Raw genomic sequence first — 23,689 nt, 5'->3', positions numbered from 1 at the left:
AATTACCGTTATACCTTCTGATAATCGAGAATTATACTGACTACTACTGACGAGATGTGTGGATACCGGCAACAAAATGCAGCACGGACCGTTGAGGGAGGAGTAGGTGCTAGCGCGATGCTTAGCATGAAACTGAGGCCAGCTCTCCCATCACCATCGACAGACAGACAGTTCGGATAGGTTCATTTACCTGTGTGAAATGAGCCACAATAATGATTAGCCAAATCATTGGAATTTGAGATTCACCTTCAAATTAAGTCCCTTATTGAAGGTGATGCAAACGAATACAAAAAGTGGAATCATGTCATATGTTTGCACTAGATTGAGTTATACAAGGTTGGAATGTTGTTACATAATTTAAAATACTATAAGTAATATATTTGACAATAATCAGAAAACAATTGAAATCACACTGTGGATATTTTAGACTGCATAATTGCTTTGGGCAAGAGCTCTCAAACTATGCAAATTACATTCTCCATCACTAAAGGCATTTGATATGCATATCTATTGATTTGGTGTTTTGCCTATTTGTTGTGTACAACTTTTGATGATACACCTTTGATGATATATTTAGGCAGATTATATATTTTTACCTGTTTTTGCATGACATCACATTTCATGTGTGTTTCTGCATATGTACCAATATCTTCAAATCAACCTTAACCTACCAAGGGCCCAACTGGACATCCAATGACAGTGTACGCACTAGCTTTATAGAAGCAGCACTTCTTAGTTTTTCCCATGCAAAGGCCTTTAGCCTACAACCGTCCTTCGTAATTACGTCACAGACTCCTACCTCTATCACCTTTACCTGCAGCTGAATATCTCACCGGGTGCGGTGGCATGTGCCTGTAATCCAAGTCACTGGGAGGCTGAGGTTGGTGGATCAAGTGAGCTGAGGAGCTCTGGGCTGCAGCACGCTATGTCGAACGGGTGTCCACGCTAAGTTCGGTATCGATATGGTGTTCCTGGGGGAGCCCGGGACCACCAGGTTGTCTAAGGAGGGGTGAACCGGCCCAGGTCGGAAACGAAGCAGGTCAAATCCCCCGTGCTGTCCAGTAGTGGGATAATACCTGTGAGTAGATGCTGCAGTGCAGCCTTGGCAAAACATCGAGACCTAATCTTTTCATTTAAAAAAAAACGTATTTTTATCTGCTACACAAATTGTCACTTCGAAATGTTTATCAGACCATGAAAAGTCGACACTTTTTTTCAGCTTTCCAAAAACAATTACCGTTATACCTTCTGATAATCGAGAATTATACTGACTACTACTGACGAGATGTGTGGATACCGGTAACAAAATGCAGCACGGACCGTTGAGGGAGGAGTAAGTGCTAGCGCGATGCTTAGCATGAAACTGAGGCCAGCTCTCCCATCACCATCGACAGACAGACAGTTCGGATAGGTTCATTTACCTGAGCCACAATAATGATTAGCCAAATCATTGGAATTTGAGATTCACCTTCAAATTAAGTCCCTTATTGAAGGTGATGCAAACGAATACAAAAAGTGGAATCATGTCATATGTTTGTACTAGATTGAGTTATACAAGGTTGGAATGTTGTTACATAATTTAAAATACTATAAGTAATATATTTGACAATAATCAGAAAACAATTGAAATCACACTGTGGATATTTTAGACTGCATAATTGCTTTGGGCAAGAGCTCTCAAACTATGCAAATTACATTCTCCATCACTAAAGGCATTTGATATGCATATCTATTGATTTGGTGTTTTGCCTATTTGTTGTGTACAACTTTTGATGATACACCTTTGATGATATATTTAGGCAGATTATATATTTTTACCTGTTTTTGCATGACATCACATTTCATGTGTGTTTCTGCATATGTACCAATATCTTCAAATCAACCTTAACCTACCAAGGGCCCAACTGGACATCCAATGACAGTGTACGCACTAGCTTATAGAAGCAGCACTTCTTAGTTTTTCCCACGCAAAGGCCTTTAGCCTACAACCTCCTTCGTAATTACGTCACAGACTCCTACCTCTATCACCTTTACCTGCAGCTGAATATCTCGCCGGGTGCGGTGGCATGTGCCTGTAATCCAAGTCACTGGGAGGCTGAGGTTGGTGGATCAAGTGAGCTGAGGAGCTCTGGGCTGCAGCACGCTATGTCGAACGGGTGTCCACGCTAAGTTCGGTATCGATATGGTGTTCCTGGGGGAGCCCGGGACCACCAGGTTGTCTAAGGAGGGGTGAACCGGCCCAGGTCGGAAACGAAGCAGGTCAAATCCCCCGTGCTGTCCAGTAGTGGGATAATACCTGTGAGTAGATGCTGCAGTGCAGCCTTGGCAAAACATCGAGACCTAATCTTTTCATTTAAAAAAAAACGTATTTTTATCTGCTACACAAATTGTCACTTCGAAATGTTTATCAGACCATGAAAAGTCGACACTTTTTTTCAGCTTTCCAAAAACAATTACCGTTATACCTTCTGATAATCGAGAATTATACTGACTACTACTGACGAGATGTGTGGATACCGGCAACAAAATGCAGCACGGACCGTTGAGGGAGGAGTAGGTGCTAGCGCGATGCTTAGCATGAAACTGAGGCCAGCTCTCCCATCACCATCGACAGACAGACAGTTCGGATAGGTTCATTTACCTGTGTGAAATGAGCCACAATAATGATTAGCCAAATCATTGGAATTTGAGATTCACCTTCAAATTAAGTCCCTTATTGAAGGTGATGCAAACGAATACAAAAAGTGGAATCATGTCATATGTTTATACTAGATTGAGTTATACAAGGTTGGAATGTTGTTACATAATTTAAAATACTATAAGTAATATATTTGACAATAATCAGAAAACAATTGAAATCACACTGTGGATATTTTAGACTGCATAATTGCTTTGGGCAAGAGCTCTCAAACTAGGCAAATGACATTCTCCATCACTAAAGGCATTTGATATGCATATCTATTGATTTGGTGTTTTGCCTATTTGTTGTGTACAACTTTTGATGATACACCTTTGATGATATATTTAGGCAGATTATATATTTTTACCTGTTTTTGCATGACATCACATTTCATGTGTGTTTCTGCATATGTACCAATATCTTCAAATCAACCTTAACCTACCAAGGGCCCAACTGGACATCCAATGACAGTGTACGCACTAGCTTTATAGAAGCAGCACTTCTTAGTTTTTCCCATGCAAAGGCCTTTAGCCTACAACCGTCCTTCGTAATTACGTCACAGACTCCTACCTCTATCACCTTTACCTGCAGCTTAATATCTCACCGGGTGCGGTGGCATGTGCCTGTAATCCAAGTCACTGGGAGGCTGAGGTTGGTGGATCAAGTGAGCTGAGGAGCTCTGGGCTGCAGCACGCTATGTCGAACGGGTGTCCACGCTAAGTTCGGTATCGATATGGTGTTCCTGGGGGAGCCCGGGACCACCAGGTTGTCTAAGGAGGGGTGAACCGGCCCAGGTCGGAAACGAAGCAGGTCAAATCCCCCGTGCTGTCCAGTAGTGGGATAATACCTGTGAGTAGATGCTGCAGTGCAGCCTTGGCAAAACATCGAGACCTAATCTTTTCATTTAAAAAAAAACGTATTTTTATCTGCTACACAAATTGTCACTTCGAAATGTTTATCAGACCATGAAAAGTCGACACTTTTTTTCAGCTTTCCAAAAACAATTACCGTTATACCTTCTGATAATCGAGAATTATACTGACTACTACTGACGAGATGTGTGGATACCGGTAACAAAATGCAGCACGGACCGTTGAGGGAGGAGTAAGTGCTAGCGCGATGCTTAGCATGAAACTGAGGCCAGCTCTCCCATCACCATCGACAGACAGACAGTTCGGATAGGTTCATTTACCTGAGCCACAATAATGATTAGCCAAATCATTGGAATTTGAGATTCACCTTCAAATTAAGTCCCTTATTGAAGGTGATGCAAACGAATACAAAAAGTGGAATCATGTCATATGTTTGTACTAGATTGAGTTATACAAGGTTGGAATGTTGTTACATAATTTAAAATACTATAAGTAATATATTTGACAATAATCAGAAAACAATTGAAATCACACTGTGGATATTTTAGACTGCATAATTGCTTTGGGCAAGAGCTCTCAAACTATGCAAATTACATTCTCCATCACTAAAGGCATTTGATATGCATATCTATTGATTTGGTGTTTTGCCTATTTGTTGTGTACAACTTTTGATGATACACCTTTGATGATATATTTAGGCAGATTATATATTTTTACCTGTTTTTGCATGACATCACATTTCATGTGTGTTTCTGCATATGTACCAATATCTTCAAATCAACCTTAACCTACCAAGGGCCCAACTGGACATCCAATGACAGTGTACGCACTAGCTTTATAGAAGCAGCACTTCTTAGTTTTTCCCATGCAAAGGCCTTTAGCCTACAACCGTCCTTCGTAATTACGTCACAGACTCCTACCTCTATCACCTTTACCTGCAGCTGAATATCTCACCGGGTGCGGTGGCATGTGCCTGTAATCCAAGTCACTGGGAGGCTGAGGTTGGTGGATCAAGTGAGCTGAGGAGCTCTGGGCTGCAGCACTCTAAGTCGAACGGGTGTCCACGTTAAGTTCGGTATCGATATGGTGTTCCTGGGGGAGCCCGGGACCACCAGGTTGTCTAAGGAGGGGTGAACCGTGTAGGTCGGAAACGAAGCATGTAAATCCCCCGTGCTGTCCAGTAGTGGGATAATACCTGTGAGTAGATGCTGCAGTGCAGCCTTGGCAAAACATCGAGACCTAATCTTTTCATTTAAAAAAAAAAAACACGTATTTTTATCTGCTACACAAATTGTCACTTCGAAATGTTTATCAGACCATGAAAAGTCGACACTTTTTTTCAGCTTTCCAAAAACAATTACCGTTATACCTTCTGATAATCGAGAATTATACTGACTACTACTGACGAGATGTGTGGATACCGGTAACAAAATGCAGCACGGACCGTTGAGGGAGGAGTAAGTGCTAGCGCGATGCTTAGCATGAAACTGAGGCCAGCTCTCCCATCACCATCGACAGACAGACAGTTCGGATAGGTTCATTTACCTGAGCCACAATAATGATTAGCCAAATCATTGGAATTTGAGATTCACCTTCAAATTAAGTCCCTTATTGAAGGTGATGCAAACGAATACAAAAAGTGGAATCATGTCATATGTTTGTACTAGATTCAGTTATACAAGGTTGGAATGTTGTTACATAATTTAAAATACTATAAGTAATATATTTGACAATAATCAGAAAACAATTGAAATCACACTGTGGATATTTTAGACTGCATAATTGCTTTGGGCAAGAGCTCTCAAACTATGCAAATTACATTCTCCATCACTAAAGGCATTTGATATGCATATCTATTGATTTGGTGTTTTGCCTATTTGTTGTGTACAACTTTTGATGATACACCTTTGATGATATATTTAGGCAGATTATATATTTTTACCTGTTTTTGCATGACATCACATTTCATGTGTGTTTCTGCATATGTACCAATATCTTCAAATCAACCTTAACCTACCAAGGGCCCAACTGGACATCCAATGACAGTGTACGCACTAGCTTATAGAAGCAGCACTTCTTAGTTTTTCCCACGCAAAGGCCTTTAGCCTACAACCTCCTTCGTAATTACGTCACAGACTCCTACCTCTATCACCTTTACCTGCAGCTGAATATCTCGCCGGGTGCGGTGGCATGTGCCTGTAATCCAAGTCACTGGGAGGCTGAGGTTGGTGGATCAAGTGAGCTGAGGAGCTCTGGGCTGCAGCACGCTATGTCGAACGGGTGTCCACGCTAAGTTCGGTATCGATATGGTGTTCCTGGGGGAGCCCGGGACCACCAGGTTGTCTAAGGAGGGGTGAACCGGCCCAGGTCGGAAACGAAGCAGGTCAAATCCCCCGTGCTGTCCAGTAGTGGGATAATACCTGTGAGTAGATGCTGCAGTGCAGCCTTGGCAAAACATCGAGACCTAATCTTTTCATTTAAAAAAAAACGTATTTTTATCTGCTACACAAATTGTCACTTCGAAATGTTTATCAGACCATGAAAAGTCGACACTTTTTTTCAGCTTTCCAAAAACAATTACCGTTATACCTTCTGATAATCGAGAATTATACTGACTACTACTGACGAGATGTGTGGATACCGGTAACAAAATGCAGCACGGACCGTTGAGGGAGGAGTAAGTGCTAGCGCGATGCTTAGCATGAAACTGAGGCCAGCTCTCCCATCACCATCGACAGACAGACAGTTCGGATAGGTTCATTTACCTGAGCCACAATAATGATTAGCCAAATCATTGGAATTTGAGATTCACCTTCAAATTAAGTCCCTTATTGAAGGTGATGCAAACGAATACAAAAAGTGGAATCATGTCATATGTTTGTACTAGATTGAGTTATACAAGGTTGGAATGTTGTTACATAATTTAAAATACTATAAGTAATATATTTGACAATAATCAGAAAACAATTGAAATCACACTGTGGATATTTTAGACTGCATAATTGCTTTGGGCAAGAGCTCTCAAACTATGCAAATTACATTCTCCATCACTAAAGGCATTTGATATGCATATCTATTGATTTGGTGTTTTGCCTATTTGTTGTGTACAACTTTTGATGATACACCTTTGATGATATATTTAGGCAGATTATATATTTTTACCTGTTTTTGCATGACATCACATTTCATGTGTGTTTCTGCATATGTACCAATATCTTCAAATCAACCTTAACCTACCAAGGGCCCAACTGGACATCCAATGACAGTGTACGCACTAGCTTTATAGAAGCAGCACTTCTTAGTTTTTCCCATGCAAAGGCCTTTAGCCTACAACCGTCCTTCGTAATTACGTCACAGACTCCTACCTCTATCACCTTTACCTGCAGCTGAATATCTCACCGGGTGCGGTGGCATGTGCCTGTAATCCAAGTCACTGGGAGGCTGAGGTTGGTGGATCAAGTGAGCTGAGGAGCTCTGGGCTGCAGCACTCTAAGTCGAACGGGTGTCCACGTTAAGTTCGGTATCGATATGGTGTTCCTGGGGGAGCCCGGGACCACCAGGTTGTCTAAGGAGGGGTGAACCGTGTAGGTCGGAAACGAAGCATGTAAATCCCCCGTGCTGTCCAGTAGTGGGATAATACCTGTGAGTAGATGCTGCAGTGCAGCCTTGGCAAAACATCGAGACCTAATCTTTTCATTTAAAAAAAAAAAACACGTATTTTTATCTGCTACACAAATTGTCACTTCGAAATGTTTATCAGACTATGAAAAGTCGACACTTTTTTTCAGCTTTCCAAAAACAATTACCGTTATACCTTCTGATAATCGAGAATTATACTGACTACTACTGACGAGATGTGTGGATACCGGTAACAAAATGCAGCACGGACCGTTGAGGGAGGAGTAAGTGCTAGCGCGATGCTTAGCATGAAACTGAGGCCAGCTCTCCCATCACCATCGACAGACAGACAGTTCGGATAGGTTCATTTACCTGAGCCACAATAATGATTAGCCAAATCATTGGAATTTGAGATTCACCTTCAAATTAAGTCCCTTATTGAAGGTGATGCAAACGAATACAAAAAGTGGAGTCATGTCATATGTTTGTACTAGATTGAGTTATACAAGGTTGGAATGTTGTTACATAATTTAAAATACTATAAGTAATATATTTGACAATAATCAGAAAACAATTGAAATCACACTGTGGATATTTTAGACTGCATAATTGCTTTGGGCAAGAGCTCTCAAACTAGGCAAATGACATTCTCCATCACTAAAGGCATTTGATATGCATATCTATTGATTTGGTGTTTTGCCTATTTGTTGTGTACAACTTTTGATGATACACCTTTGATGATATATTTAGGCAGATTATATATTTTTACCTGTTTTTGCATGACATCACATTTCATGTGTGTTTCTGCATATGTACCAATATCTTCAAATCAACCTTAACCTACCAAGGGCCCAACTGGACATCCAATGACAGTGTACGCACTAGCTTTATAGAAGCAGCACTTCTTAGTTTTTCCCATGCAAAGGCCTTTAGCCTACAACCGTCCTTCGTAAATACGTCACAGACTCCTACCTCTATCACCTTTACCTGCAGCTGAATATATCGCCGGGTGCGGTGGCATATGCCTGTAATCCAAGTCACTGGGAGGCTGAGGTTGGTGGATCAAGTGAGCTGAGGAGCTCTGGGCTGCAGCACGCTATGTCAAACGGGTGTCCATGCTAAGTTCGGTATCGATATGGTGTTCCTGGGGGAGCCCGGGACCACCAGGTTGTCTAAGGAGGGGTGAACCGGCCCAGGTCGGAAACGAAGCAGGTCAAATCCCCCGTGCTGTCCAGTAGTGGGATAATACCTGTGAGTAGATGCTGCAGTGCAGCCTTGGCAAAACATCGATACCTAATCTTTTCATTAAAAAAAAAACGTATTTTTATCTGCTACACAAATTGTCACTTCGAAATGTTTATCAGACTATGAAAAGTCGACACTTTTTTTCAGCTTTCCAAAAACAATTACCGTTATACCTTCTGATAATCGAGAATTATACTGACTACTACTGACGAGATGTGTGGATACCGGTAACAAAATGCAGCACGGACCGTTGAGGGAGGAGTAAGTGCTAGCGCGATGCTTAGCATGAAACTGAGGCCAGCTCTCCCATCACCATCGACAGACAGACAGTTCGGATAGGTTCATTTACCTGAGCCACAATAATGATTAGCCAAATCATTGGAATTTGAGATTCACCTTCAAATTAAGTCCCTTATTGAAGGTGATGCAAACGAATACAAAAAGTGGAATCATGTCATGTGTTTGTACTAGATTGAGTTATACAAGGTTGGAATGTTGTTACATAATTTAAAATACTATAAGTAATATATTTGACAATAATCAGAAAACAATTGAAATCACACTGTGGATATTTTAGACTGCATAATTGCTTTGGGCAAGAGCTCTCAAACTAGGCAAATGACATTCTCCATCACTAAAGGCATTTGATATGCATATCTATTGATTTGGTGTTTTGCCTATTTGTTGTGTACAACTTTTGATGATACACCTTTGATGATATATTTAGGCAGATTATATATTTTTACCTGTTTTTGCATGACATCACATTTCATGTGTGTTTCTGCATATGTACCAATATCTTCAAATCAACCTTAACCTACCAAGGGCCCAACTGGACATCCAATGACAGTGTACGCACTAGCTTTATAGAAGCAGCACTTCTTAGTTTTTCCCATGCAAAGGCCTTTAGCCTACAACCGTCCTTCGTAAATACGTCACAGACTCCTACCTCTATCACCTTTACCTGCAGCTGAATATCTCGCCGGGTGCGGTGGCATGTGCCTGTAATCCAAGTCACTGGGAGGCTGAGGTTGGTGGATCAAGTGAGCTGAGGAGCTCTGGGCTGCAGCACGCTATGTCGAACGGGTGTCCACGCTAAGTTCGGTATCGATATGGTGTTCCTGGGGGAGCCCGGGACCACCAGGTTGTCTAAGGAGGGGTGAACCGGCCCAGGTCGGAAACGAAGCAGGTCAAATCCCCCGTGCTGTCTAGTAGTGGGATAATACCTGTGAGTAGATGCTGCAGTGCAGCCTCGGCAAAACATCGAGACCTAATCTTTTCATTTAAAAAAAAACGTATTTTTATCTGCTACACAAATTGTCACTTCGAAATGTTTATCAGACTATGAAAAGTCGACACTTTTTTGCAGCTTTCCAAAAACAATTACCGTTATACCTTCTGATAATCGAGAATTATACTGACTACTACTGACGAGATGTGTGGATACCGGTAACAAAATGCAGCACGGACCGTTGAGGGAGGAGTAAGTGCTAGCGCGATGCTTAGCATGAAACTGAGGCCAGCTCTCCCATCACCATCGACAGACAGACAGTTCGGATAGGTTCATTTACCTGAGCCACAATAATGATTAGCCAAATCATTGGAATTTGAGATTCACCTTCAAATTAAGTCCCTTATTGAAGGTGATGCAAACGAATACAAAAAGTGGAGTCATGTCATATGTTTGTACTAGATTGAGTTATACAAGGTTGGAATGTTGTTACATAATTTAAAATACTATAAGTAATATATTTGACAATAATCAGAAAACAATTGAAATCACACTGTGGATATTTTAGACTGCATAATTGCTTTGGGCAAGAGCTCTCAAACTAGGCAAATGACATTCTCCATCACTAAAGGCATTTGATATGCATATCTATTGATTTGGTGTTTTGCCTATTTGTTGTGTACAACTTTTGATGATACACCTTTGATGATATATTTAGGCAGATTATATATTTTTACCTGTTTTTGCATGACATCACATTTCATGTGTGTTTCTGCATATGTACCAATATCTTCAAATCAACCTTAACCTACCAAGGGCCCAACTGGACATCCAATGACAGTGTACGCACTAGCTTTATAGAAGCAGCACTTCTTAGTTTTTCCCATGCAAAGGCCTTTAGCCTACAACCGTCCTTCGTAAATACGTCACAGACTCCTACCTCTATCACCTTTACCTGCAGCTGAATATCTCGCCGGGTGCGGTGGCATATGCCTGTAATCCAAGTCACTGGGAGGCTGAGGTTGGTGGATCAAGTGAGCTGAGGAGCTCTGGGCTGCAGCACGCTATGTCAAACGGGTGTCCACGCTAAGTTCGGTATCGATATGGTGTTCCTGGGGGAGCCCGGGACCACCAGGTTGTCTAAGGAGGGGTGAACCGGCCCAGGTCGGAAACGAAGCAGGTCAAATCCCCCGTGTTGTCCAGTAGTGGGATAATACCTGTGAGTAGATGCTGCAGTGCAGCCTTGGCAAAACATCGATACCTAATCTTTTCATTAAAAAAAAAACGTATTTTTATCTGCTACACAAATTGTCACTTCGAAATGTTTATCAGACTATGAAAAGTCGACACTTTTTTTCAGCTTTCCAAAAACAATTACCGTTATACCTTCTGATAATCGAGAATTATACTGACTACTACTGACGAGATGTGTGGATACCGGTAACAAAATGCAGCACGGACCGTTGAGGGAGGAGTAAGTGCTAGCGCGATGCTTAGCATGAAACTGAGGCCAGCTCTCCCATCACCATCGACAGACAGACAGTTCGGATAGGTTCATTTACCTGAGCCACAATAATGATTAGCCAAATCATTGGAATTTGAGATTCACCTTCAAATTAAGTCCCTTATTGAAGGTGATGCAAACGAATACAAAAAGTGGAATCATGTCATGTGTTTGTACTAGATTGAGTTATACAAGGTTGGAATGTTGTTACATAATTTAAAATACTATAAGTAATATATTTGACAATAATCAGAAAACAATTGAAATCACACTGTGGATATTTTAGACTGCATAATTGCTTTGGGCAAGAGCTCTCAAACTAGGCAAATGACATTCTCCATCACTAAAGGCATTTGATATGCATATCTATTGATTTGGTGTTTTGCCTATTTGTTGTGTACAACTTTTGATGATACACCTTTGATGATATATTTAGGCAGATTATATATTTTTACCTGTTTTTGCATGACATCACATTTCATGTGTGTTTCTGCATATGTACCAATATCTTCAAATCAACCTTAACCTACCAAGGGCCCAACTGGACATCCAATGACAGTGTACGCACTAGCTTTATAGAAGCAGCACTTCTTAGTTTTTCCCATGCAAAGGCCTTTAGCCTACAACCGTCCTTCGTAAATACGTCACAGACTCCTACCTCTATCACCTTTACCTGCAGCTGAATATCTCGCCGGGTGCGGTGGCATGTGCCTGTAATCCAAGTCACTGGGAGGCTGAGGTTGGTGGATCAAGTGAGCTGAGGAGCTCTGGGCTGCAGCACGCTATGTCGAACGGGTGTCCACGCTAAGTTCGGTATCGATATGGTGTTCCTGGGGGAGCCCGGGACCACCAGGTTGTCTAAGGAGGGGTGAACCGGCCCAGGTCGGAAACGAAGCAGGTCAAATCCCCCGTGCTGTCTAGTAGTGGGATAATACCTGTGAGTAGATGCTGCAGTGCAGCCTCGGCAAAACATCGAGACCTAATCTTTTCATTTAAAAAAAACGTATTTTTATCTGCTACACAAATTGTCACTTCGAAATGTTTATCAGACTATGAAAAGTCGACACTTTTTTGCAGCTTTCCAAAAACAATTACCGTTATACCTTCTGATAATCGAGAATTATACTGACTACTACTGACGAGATGTGTGGATACCGGTAACAAAATGCAGCACGGACCGTTGAGGGAGGAGTAAGTGCTAGCGCGATGCTTAGCATGAAACTGAGGCCAGCTCTCCCATCACCATCGACAGACAGACATTTCGGATAGGTTCATTTACCTGTGTGAAATGAGCCACAATAATGATTAGCCAAATCATTGGAATTTGAGATTCACCTTCAAATTAAGTCCCTTATTGAAGGTGATGCAAACGAATACAAAAAGTGGAATCATGTCATATGTTTGTACTAGATTGAGTTATACAAGGTTGGAATGTTGTTACATAATTTAAAATACTATAAGTAATATATTTGACAATAATCAGAAAACAATTGAAATCACACTGTGGATATTTTAGACTGCATAATTGCTTTGGGCAAGAGCTCTCAAACTAGGCAAATTACATTCTCCATCACTAAAGGCATTTGATATGCATATCTATTGATTTGGTGTTTTGCCTATTTGTTGTGTACAACTTTTGATGATACACCTTTGATGATATATTTAGGCAGATTATATATTTTTACCTGTTTTTGCATGACATCACATTTCATGTGTGTTTCTGCATATGTACCAATATCTTCAAATCAACCTTAACCTACCAAGGGCCCAACTGGACATCCAATGACAGTGTACGCACTAGCTTATAGAAGCAGCACTTCTTAGTTTTTCCCACGCAAAGGCCTTTAGCCTACAACCTCCTTCGTAATTACGTCATAGACTCCTACCTCTATCACCTTTACCTGCAGCTGAATATCTCGCCGGGTGCGGTGGCATGTGCCTGTAATCCAAGTCACTGGGAGGCTGAGGTTGGTGAATCAAGTGAGCTGAGGAGCTCTGGGCTGCAGCACTCTATGTCGAACGGGTGTCCACGCTAAGTTCGGTATCGATATGGTGTTCCTGGGGGAGCCCGGGACCACCAGGTTGTCTAAGGAGGGGTGAACCGGCCCAGGTCGGAAACGAAGCAGGTCAAATCCCCCGTGCTGTCCAGTAGTGGGATAATACCTGTGAGTAGATGCTGCAGTGCAGCCTTGGCAAAACATCGAGACCTAATCTTTTCATTTAAAACAAAACGTATTTTTATCTGCTACACAAATTGTCACTTCGAAATGTTTATCAGACCATGAAAAGTCGACACTTTTTTTCAGCTTTCCAAAAACAATTACCGTTATACCTTCTGATAATCGAGAATTATACTGACTACTACTGACGAGATGTGTGGATACCGGCAACAAAATGCAGCACGGACCGTTGAGGGAGGAGTAGGTGCTAGCGCGATGCTTAGCATGAAACTGAGGCCAGCTCTCCCATCACCATCGACAGACAGACAGTTCGGATAGGTTCATTTACCTGTGTGAAATGAGCCACAATAATGATTAGCCAAATCATTGGAATTTGAGATTCACCTTCAAATTAAGTCCCTTATTGAAGGTGATGCAAACGAATACAAAAAGTGGAATCATGTCATATGTTTATACTAGATTGAGTTATACAAGGTTGGAATGTTGTTACATAATTTAAAATACTATAAGTAATATATTTGACAATAATCAGAAAACAATTGAAATCACACTGTGGATATTTTAGACTGCATAATTGCTTTGGGCAAGAGCTCTCAAACTAGGCAAATTACATTCTCCATCACTAAAGGCATTTGATATGCATATCTATTGATTTGGTGTTTTGCCTATTTGTTGTGTACAACTTTTGATGATACACCTTTGATGATATATTTAGGCAGATTATATATTTTTACCTGTTTTTGCATGACATCACATTTCATGTGTGTTTCTGCATATGTACCAATATCTTCAAATCAACCTTAACCTACCAAGGGCCCAACTGGACATCCAATGACAGTGTATGCACTAGCTTTATAGAAGCAGCACTTCTTAGTTTTTCCCATGCAAAGGCCTTTAGCCTACAACCGTCCTTCGTAAATACGTCACAGACTCCTACCTCTATCACCTTTACCTGCAGCTGAATATCTCGCCGGGTGCGGTGGCATGTGCCTGTAATCCAAGTCACTGGGAGGCTGAGGTTGGTGGATCAAGTGAGCTGAGGAGCTCTGGGCTGCAGCACGCTATGTCGAACGGGTGTCCACGCTAAGTTCGGTATCGACATGGTGTTCCTGGGGGAGCCCGGGACCACCAGGTTGTCTAAGGAGGGGTGAACCGGCCCAGGTCGGAAACGAAGCAGGTCAAATCCCCCGTGCTGTCCAGTAGTGGGATAATACCTGTGAGTAGATGCTGCAGTGCAGCCTTGGCAAAACATCGAGACCTAATCTTTTCATTTAAAAAAAAACGTATTTTTATCTGCTACACAAATTGTCACTTCGAAATGTTTATCAGACCATGAAAAGTCGACACTTTTTTTCAGCTTTCCAAAAACAATTACCGTTATACCTTCTGATAATCGAGAATTATACTGACTACTACTGACGAGATGTGTGGATACCGGCAACAAAATGCAGCACGGACCGTTGAGGGAGGAGTAGGTGCTAGCGCGATGCTTAGCATGAAACTGAGGCCAGCTCTCCCATCACCATCGACAGACAGACAGTTCGGATAGGTTCATTTACCTGTGTGAAATGAGCCACAATAATGATTAGCCAAATCATTGGAATTTGAGATTCACCTTCAAATTAAGTCCCTTATTGAAGGTGATGCAAACGAATACAAAAAGTGGAATCATGTCATATGTTTATACTAGATTGAGTTATACAAGGTTGGAATGTTGTTACATAATTTAAAATACTATAAGTAATATATTTGACAATAATCAGAAAACAATTGAAATCACACTGTGGATATTTTAGACTGCATAATTGCTTTGGGCAAGAGCTCTCAAACTAGGCAAATTACATTCTCCATCACTAAAGGCATTTGATATGCATATCTATTGATTTGGTGTTTTGCCTATTTGTTGTGTACAACTTTTGATGATACACCTTTGATGATATATTTAGGCAGATTATATATTTTTACCTGTTTTTGCATGACATCACATTTCATGTGTGTTTCTGCATATGTACCAATATCTTCAAATCAACCTTAACCTACCAAGGGCCCAACTGGACATCCAATGACAGTGTATGCACTAGCTTTATAGAAGCAGCACTTCTTAGTTTTTCCCATGCAAAGGCCTTTAGCCTACAACCGTCCTTCGTAATTACGTCACAGACTCCTACCTCTATCACCTTTACCTGCAGCTGAATATCTCACCGGGTGCGGTGGCATGTGCCTGTAATCCAAGTCACTGGGAGGCTGAGGTTGGTGGATCAAGTGAGCTGAGGAGCTCTGGGCTGCAGCACGCTATGTCGAACGGGTGTCCACGCTAAGTTCGGTATCGATATGGTGTTCCTGGGGGAGCCCGGGACCACCAGGTTGTCTAAGGAGGGGTAAACCGGCCCAGGTCGGAAACGAAGCAGGTCCAGGTCGGAAACGAAGCAGGTCAAATCCCCAGTGCTGTCCAGTAGTGGGATAATACCTGTGAGTAGATGCTGCAGTGCAGCCTTGGCAAAACATCGAGACCTAATCTTTTCATTTAAAAAAAAACGTATTTTTATCTGCTACACAAATTGTCACTTCGAAATGTTTATCAGACCATGAAAAGTCAACACTTTTTTTCAGCTTTCCAAAAACAATTACCATTATACCTTCTGATAATCGAGAATTATACTGACTACTACTGACGAGATGTGTGGATACCGGCAACAAAATGCAGCACGGACCGTTGAGGGAGGAGTAGGTGCTAGCGCGATGCTTAGCATGAAACTGAGGCCAGCTCTCCCATCACCATCGACAGACAGACAGTTCGGATAGGTTCATTTACCTGTGTGAAATGAGCCACAATAATGATTAGCCAAATCATTGGAATTTGAGATTCACCTTCAAATTAAGTCCCTTATTGAAGGTGATGCAAACGAATACAAAAAGTGGAATCATGTCATATGTTTGTACTAGATTGAGTTATACAAGGTTGGAATGTTGTTACATAATTTAAAATACTATAAGTAATATATTTGACAATAATCAGAAAACAATTGAAATCACACTGTGGATATTTTAGACTGCATAATTGCTTTGGGCAAGAGCTCTCAAACTAGGCAAATGACATTCTCCATCACTAAAGGCATTTGATATGCATATCTATTGATTTGGTGTTTTGCCTATTTGTTGTGTACAACTTTTGATGATACACCTTCGATGATATATTTAGGCAGATTATATATTTTTACCTGTTTTTGCATGACATCACATTTCATGTGTGTTTCTGCATATGTACCAATATCTTCAAATCAACCTTAACCTACCAAGGGCCCAACTGGACATCCAATGACAGTGTACGCACTAGCTTTATAGAAGCAGCACTTCTTAGTTTTTCCCATGCAAAGGCCTTTAGCCCACAACCGTCCTTCGTAATTACGTCACAGACTCCTACCTCTATCACCTTTACCTGCAGCTGAATATCTCACCGGGTGCGGTGGCATGTGCCTGTAATCCAAGTCACTGGGAGGCTGAGGTTGGTGGATCAAGTGAGCTGAGGAGCTCTGGGCTGCAGCACGCTATGTCGAACGGGTGTCCACGCTAAGTTCGGTATCGATATGGTGTTCCTGGGGGAGCCCGGGACCACCAGGTCGTCTAAGGAGGGGTGAACCGGCCCAGGTCGGAAACGAAGCAGGTCAAATCCCCCGTGCTGTCCAGTAGTGGGATAATACCTGTGAGTAGATGCTGCAGTGCAGCCTTGGCAAAACATCGAGACCTAATCTTTTCATTTAAAAAAAAACGTATTTTTATCTGCTACACAAATTGTCACTTCGAAATGTTTATCAGACCATGAAAAGTCAACACTTTTTTTCAGCTTTCCAAAAACAATTACCATTATACCTTCTGATAATCGAGAATTATACTGACTACTACTGACGAGATGTGTGGATACCGGCAACAAAATGCAGCACGGACCGTTGAGGGAGGAGTAGGTGCTAGCTCGATGCTTAGCATGAAACTGAGGCCAGCTCTCCCATCACCATCGACAGACAGACAGTTCGGATAGGTTCATTTACCTGTGTGAAATGAGCCACAATAATGATTAGCCAAATCATTGGAATTTGAGATTCACCTTCAAATTAAGTCCCTTATTGAAGGTGATGCAAACGAATACAAAAAGTGGAATCATGTCATATGTTTGTACTAGATTGAGTTATACAAGGTTGGAATGTTGTTACATAATTTAAAATACTATAAGTAATATATTTGACAATAATCAGAAAACAATTGAAATCACACTGTGGATATTTTAGACTGCATAATTGCTTTGGGCAAGAGCTCTCAAACTAGGCAAATGACATTCTCCATCACTAAAGGCATTTGATATGCATATCTATTGATTTGGTGTTTTGCCTATTTGTTGTGTACAACTTTTGATGATACACCTTCGATGATATATTTAGGCAGATTATATATTTTTACCTGTTTTTGCATGACATCACATTTCATGTGTGTTTCTGCATATGTACCAATATCTTCAAATCAACCTTAACCTACCAAGGGCCCAACTGGACATCCAATGACAGTGTACGCACTAGCTTTATAGAAGCAGCACTTCTTAGTTTTTCCCATGCAAAGGCCTTTAGCCCACAACCGTCCTTCGTAATTACGTCACAGACTCCTACCTCTATCACCTTTACCTGCAGCTGAATATCTCACCGGGTGCGGTGGCATGTGCCTGTAATCCAAGTCACTGGGAGGCTGAGGTTGGTGGATCAAGTGAGCTGAGGAGCTCTGGGCTGCAGCACGCTATGTCGAACGGGTGTCCACGCTAAGTTCGGTATCGATATGGTGTTCCTGGGGGAGCCCGGGACCACCAGGTCGTCTAAGGAGGGGTGAACCGGCCCAGGTCGGAAACGAAGCAGGTCAAATCCCCCGTGCTGTCCAGTAGTGGGATAATACCTGTGAGTAGATGCTGCAGTGCAGCCTTGGCAAAACATCGAGACCTAATCTTTTCATTTAAAAAAAAACGTATTTTTATCTGCTACACAAATTGTCACTTCGAAATGTTTATCAGACCATGAAAAGTCAACACTTTTTTTCAGCTTTCCAAAAACAATTACCATTATACCTTCTGATAATCGAGAATTATACTGACTACTACTGACGAGATGTGTGGATACCGGCAACAAAATGCAGCACGGACCGTTGAGGGAGGAGTAGGTGCTAGCGCGATGCTTAGCATGAAACTGAGGCCAGCTCTCCCATCACCATCGACAGACAGACAGTTCGGATAGGTTCATTTACCTGTGTGAAATGAGCCACAATAATGATTAGCCAAATCATTGGAATTTGAGATTCACCTTCAAATTAAGTCCCTTATTGAAGGTGATGCAAACGAATACAAAAAGTGGAATCATGTCATATGTTTGTACTAGATTGAGTTATACAAGGTTGGAATGTTGTTACATAATTTAAAATACTATAAGTAATATATTTGACAATAATCAGAAAACAATTGAAATCACACTGTGGATATTTTAGACTGCATAATTGCTTTGGGCAAGAGCTCTCAAACTAGGCAAATGACATTCTCCATCACTAAAGGCATTTGATATGCATATCTATTGATTTGGTGTTTTGCCTATTTGTTGTGTACAACTTTTGATGATACACCTTCGATGATATATTTAGGCAGATTATATATTTTTACCTGTTTTTGCATGACATCACATTTCATGTGTGTTTCTGCATATGTACCAATATCTTCAAATCAACCTTAACCTACCAAGGGCCCAACTGGACATCCAATGACAGTGTACGCACTAGCTTTATAGAAGCAGCACTTCTTAGTTTTTCCCATGCAAAGGCCTTTAGCCCACAACCGTCCTTCGTAATTACGTCACAGACTCCTACCTCTATCACCTTTACCTGCAGCTGAATATCTCACCGGGTGCGGTGGCATGTGCCTGTAATCCAAGTCACTGGGAGGCTGAGGTTGGTGGATCAAGTGAGCTGAGGAGCTCTGGGCTGCAGCACGCTATGTCGAACGGGTGTCCACGCTAAGTTCGGTATCGATATGGTGTTCCTGGGGGAGCCCGGGACCACCAGGTCGTCTAAGGAGGGGTGAACCGGCCCAGGTCGGAAACGAAGCAGGTCAAATCCCCCGTGCTGTCCAGTAGTGGGATAATACCTGTGAGTAGATGCTGCAGTGCAGCCTTGGCAAAACATCGAGACCTAATCTTTTCATTTAAAAAAAAACGTATTTTTATCTGCTACACAAATTGTCACTTCGAAATGTTTATCAGACCATGAAAAGTCAACACTTTTTTTCAGCTTTCCAAAAACAATTACCATTATACCTTCTGATAATCGAGAATTATACTGACTACTACTGACGAGATGTGTGGATACCGGCAACAAAATGCAGCACGGACCGTTGAGGGAGGAGTAGGTGCTAGCGCGATGCTTAGCATGAAACTGAGGCCAGCTCTCCCATCACCATCGACAGACAGACAGTTCGGATAGGTTCATTTACCTGTGTGAAATGAGCCACAATAATGATTAGCCAAATCATTGGAATTTGAGATTCACCTTCAAATTAAGTCCCTTATTGAAGGTGATGCAAACGAATACAAAAAGTGGAATCATGTCATATGTTTGTACTAGATTGAGTTATACAAGGTTGGAATGTTGTTACATAATTTAAAATACTATAAGTAATATATTTGACAATAATCAGAAAACAATTGAAATCACACTGTGGATATTTTAGACTGCATAATTGCTTTGGGCAAGAGCTCTCAAACTAGGCAAATGACATTCTCCATCACTAAAGGCATTTGATATGCATATCTATTGATTTGGTGTTTTGCCTATTTGTTGTGTACAACTTTTGATGATACACCTTTGATGATATATTTAGGCAGATTATATATTTTTACCTGTTTTTGCATGACATCACATTTCATGTGTGTTTCTGCATATGTACCAATATCTTCAAATCAACCTTAACCTACCAAGGGCCCAACTGGACATCCAATGACAGTGTACGCACTAGCTTTATAGAAGCAGCACTTCTTAGTTTTTCCCATGCAAAGGCCTTTAGCCTACAACCGTCCTTCGTAAATACGTCACAGACTCCTACCTCTATCACCTTTACCTGCAGCTGAATATCTCGCCGGGTGCGGTGGCATGTGCCTGTAATCCAAGTCACTGGGAGGCTGAGGTTGGTGGATCAAGTGAGCTGAGGAGCTCTGGGCTGCAGCACGCTATGTCGAACGGGTGTCCACGCTAAGTTCGGTATCGATATGGTGTTCCTGGGGGAGCCCGGGACCACCAGGTTGTCTAAGGAGGGGTGAACCGGCCCAGGTCGGAAACGAAGCAGGTCAAATCCCCCGTGCTGTCCAGTAGTGGGATAATACCTGTGAGTAGATGCTGCAGTGCAGCCTTGGCAAAACATCGAGACCTAATCTTTTCATTTAAAAAAAAACGTATTTTTATCTGCTACACAAATTGTCACTTCGAAATGTTTATCAGACCATGAAAAGTCGACACTTTTTTTCAGCTTTCCAAAAACAATTACCGTTATACCTTCTGATAATCGAGAATTATACTGACTACTACTGACGAGATGTGTGGATACCGGCAACAAAATGCAGCACGGACCGTTGAGGGAGGAGTAGGTGCTAGCGCGATGCTTAGCATGAAACTGAGGCCAGCTCTCCCATCACCATCGACAGACAGACAGTTCGGATAGGTTCATTTACCTGTGTGAAATGAGCCACAATAATGATTAGCCAAATCATTGGAATTTGAGATTCACCTTCAAATTAAGTCCCTTATTGAAGGTGATGCAAACGAATACAAAAAGTGGAATCATGTCATATGTTTATACTAGATTGAGTTATACAAGGTTGGAATGTTGTTACATAATTTAAAATACTATAAGTAATATATTTGACAATAATCAGAAAACAATTGAAATCACACTGTGGATATTTTAGACTGCATAATTGCTTTGGGCAAGAGCTCTCAAACTAGGGAAATGACATTCTCCATCACTAAAGGCATTTGATATGCATATCTATTGATTTGGTGTTTTGCCTATTTGTTGTGTACAACTTTTGATGATACACCTTTGATGATATATTTAGGCAGATTATATATTTTTACCTGTTTTTGCATGACATCACATTTCATGTGTGTTTCTGCATATGTACCAATATCTTCAAATCAACCTTAACCTACCAAGGGCCCAACTGGACATCCAATGACAGTGTACGCACTAGCTTTATAGAAGCAGCACTTCTTAGTTTTTCCCATGCAAAGGCCTTTAGCCTACAACCGTCCTTCGTAATTACGTCACAGACTCCTACCTCTATCACCTTTACCTGCAGCTGAATATCTCACCGGGTGCGGTGGCATGTGCCTGTAATCCAAGTCACTGGGAGGCTGAGGTTGGTGGATCAAGTGAGCTGAGGAGCTCTGGGCTGCAGCACGCTATGTCGAACGGGTGTCCACGCTAAGTTCGGTATCGATATGGTGTTCCTGGGGGAGCCCGGGACCACCAGGTTGTCTAAGGAGGGGTGAACCGGCCCAGGTCGGAAACGAAGCAGGTCCAGGTCGGAAACGAAGCAGGTCAAATCCCCAGTGCTGTCCAGTAGTGGGATAATACCTGTGAGTAGATGCTGCAGTGCAGCCTTGGCAAAACATCGAGACCTAATCTTTTCATTTAAAAAAAAACGTATTTTTATCTGCTACACAAATTGTCACTTCGAAATGTTTATCAGACCGTGAAAAGTCAACACTTTTTTTCAGCTTTCCAAAAACAATTACCATTATACCTTCTGATAATCGAGAATTATACTGACTACTACTGACGAGATGTGTGGATACCGGCAACAAAATGCAGCACGGACCGTTGAGGGAGGAGTAGGTGCTAGCGCGATGCTTAGCATGAAACTGAGGCCAGCTCTCCCATCACCATCGACAGACAGACAGTTCGGATAGGTTCATTTACCTGTGTGAAATGAGCCACAATAATGATTAGCCAAATCATTGGAATTTGAGATTCACCTTCAAATTAAGTCCCTTATTGAAGGTGATGCAAACGAATACAAAAAGTGGAATCATGTCATATGTTTGTACTAGATTGAGTTATACAAGGTTGGAATGTTGTTACATAATTTAAAATACTATAAGTAATATATTTGACAATAATCAGAAAACAATTGAAATCACACTGTGGATATTTTAGACTGCATAATTGCTTTGGGCAAGAGCTCTCAAACTAGGCAAATGACATTCTCCATCACTAAAGGCATTTGATATGCATATCTATTGATTTGGTGTTTTGCCTATTTGTTGTGTACAACTTTTGATGATACACCTTCGATGATATATTTAGGCAGATTATATATTTTTACCTGTTTTTGCATGACATCACATTTCATGTGTGTTTCTGCATATGTACCAATATCTTCAAATCAACCTTAACCTACCAAGGGCCCAACTGGACATCCAATGACAGTGTACGCACTAGCTTTATAGAAGCAGCACTTCTTAGTTTTTCCCATGCAAAGGCCTTTAGCCCACAACCGTCCTTCGTAATTACGTCACAGACTCCTACCTCTATCACCTTTACCTGCAGCTGAATATCTCACCGGGTGCGGTGGCATGTGCCTGTAATCCAAGTCACTGGGAGGCTGAGGTTGGTGGATCAAGTGAGCTGAGGAGCTCTGGGCTGCAGCACGCTATGTCGAACGGGTGTCCACGCTAAGTTCGGTATCGATATGGTGTTCCTGGGGGAGCCCGGGACCACCAGGTCGTCTAAGGAGGGGTGAACCGGCCCAGGTCGGAAACGAAGCAGGTCAAATCCCCCGTGCTGTCCAGTAGTGGGATAATACCTGTGAGTAGATGCTGCAGTGCAGCCTTGGCAAAACATCGAGACCTAATCTTTTCATTTAAAAAAAAACGTATTTTTATCTGCTACACAAATTGTCACTTCGAAATGTTTATCAGACCATGAAAAGTCAACACTTTTTTTCAGCTTTCCAAAAACAATTACCATTATACCTTCTGATAATCGAGAATTATACTGACTACTACTGACGAGATGTGTGGATACCGGCAACAAAATGCAGCACGGACCGTTGAGGGAGGAGTAGGTGCTAGCGCGATGCTTAGCATGAAACTGAGGCCAGCTCTCCCATCACCATCGACAGACAGACAGTTCGGATAGGTTCATTTACCTGTGTGAAATGAGCCACAATAATGATTAGCCAAATCATTGGAATTTGAGATTCACCTTCAAATTAAGTCCCTTATTGAAGGTGATGCAAACGAATACAAAAAGTGGAATCATGTCATATGTTTGTACTAGATTGAGTT

The 23,689-nt window shown here is 41.7% G+C and overlaps 17 non-coding genes and 2 pseudogenes across 17 annotated transcripts; all 19 read left to right on the top strand.

Moving 5' to 3' along the window:
* The first annotated feature begins 831 nt into the window (after positions 1 to 831).
* Positions 832 to 1,130, top strand: LOC149981619 (signal recognition particle RNA). The gene has a single exon (XR_016482868.1).
* A 921-nt stretch (positions 1,131 to 2,051) lies between these two features.
* On the top strand, positions 2,052 to 2,350 carry LOC149981618 (signal recognition particle RNA). Its single transcript, XR_016482968.1, has one exon.
* A 932-nt stretch (positions 2,351 to 3,282) lies between these two features.
* LOC149981617 (signal recognition particle RNA) lies at positions 3,283 to 3,581 on the top strand. The gene has a single exon (XR_016482867.1).
* A 923-nt stretch (positions 3,582 to 4,504) lies between these two features.
* LOC149981616 (signal recognition particle RNA) lies at positions 4,505 to 4,801 on the top strand. The gene has a single exon (XR_016482905.1).
* A 926-nt stretch (positions 4,802 to 5,727) lies between these two features.
* Positions 5,728 to 6,026, top strand: LOC149981615 (signal recognition particle RNA). Its single transcript, XR_016482967.1, has one exon.
* Positions 6,027 to 6,949: 923 nt separating this feature from the next.
* On the top strand, positions 6,950 to 7,246 carry LOC149981614 (signal recognition particle RNA). The gene has a single exon (XR_016482904.1).
* A 928-nt stretch (positions 7,247 to 8,174) lies between these two features.
* Positions 8,175 to 8,473, top strand: LOC149981613 (signal recognition particle RNA). The gene has a single exon (XR_016482880.1).
* A 923-nt stretch (positions 8,474 to 9,396) lies between these two features.
* Positions 9,397 to 9,695, top strand: LOC149981612 (signal recognition particle RNA). Its single transcript, XR_016482979.1, has one exon.
* A 923-nt stretch (positions 9,696 to 10,618) lies between these two features.
* Positions 10,619 to 10,917, top strand: LOC149981611 (signal recognition particle RNA). The gene has a single exon (XR_016482879.1).
* A 923-nt stretch (positions 10,918 to 11,840) lies between these two features.
* LOC149981610 (signal recognition particle RNA) lies at positions 11,841 to 12,139 on the top strand. The gene has a single exon (XR_016482978.1).
* A 929-nt stretch (positions 12,140 to 13,068) lies between these two features.
* On the top strand, positions 13,069 to 13,367 carry LOC149981609 (signal recognition particle RNA). The gene has a single exon (XR_016482923.1).
* A 932-nt stretch (positions 13,368 to 14,299) lies between these two features.
* Positions 14,300 to 14,598, top strand: LOC149981608 (signal recognition particle RNA). The gene has a single exon (XR_016482940.1).
* Positions 14,599 to 15,530: 932 nt separating this feature from the next.
* Positions 15,531 to 15,851, top strand: LOC149981607 (signal recognition particle RNA; annotated as a pseudogene).
* Positions 15,852 to 16,783: 932 nt separating this feature from the next.
* LOC149981606 (signal recognition particle RNA) lies at positions 16,784 to 17,082 on the top strand. The gene has a single exon (XR_016482835.1).
* A 932-nt stretch (positions 17,083 to 18,014) lies between these two features.
* LOC149981605 (signal recognition particle RNA) lies at positions 18,015 to 18,313 on the top strand. Its single transcript, XR_016482834.1, has one exon.
* A 932-nt stretch (positions 18,314 to 19,245) lies between these two features.
* Positions 19,246 to 19,544, top strand: LOC149981604 (signal recognition particle RNA). The gene has a single exon (XR_016482833.1).
* Positions 19,545 to 20,476: 932 nt separating this feature from the next.
* Positions 20,477 to 20,775, top strand: LOC149981603 (signal recognition particle RNA). Its single transcript, XR_016482966.1, has one exon.
* Positions 20,776 to 21,707: 932 nt separating this feature from the next.
* On the top strand, positions 21,708 to 22,028 carry LOC149981602 (signal recognition particle RNA; annotated as a pseudogene).
* A 932-nt stretch (positions 22,029 to 22,960) lies between these two features.
* On the top strand, positions 22,961 to 23,259 carry LOC149981601 (signal recognition particle RNA). Its single transcript, XR_016482832.1, has one exon.
* Positions 23,260 to 23,689: the final 430 nt, after the last annotated feature.

Source organism: Oncorhynchus mykiss, chromosome 8, assembly GCF_057628025.1.
Source record: "Oncorhynchus mykiss isolate SJ-2025 chromosome 8, ASM5762802v1, whole genome shotgun sequence".
In the NCBI taxonomy this organism is placed as follows: Eukaryota; Metazoa; Chordata; class Actinopteri; order Salmoniformes; family Salmonidae; genus Oncorhynchus; species Oncorhynchus mykiss.
Note: the sequence above shows the minus strand (reverse complement) of the source record. Positions and strands in the feature narration are given on the sequence as shown.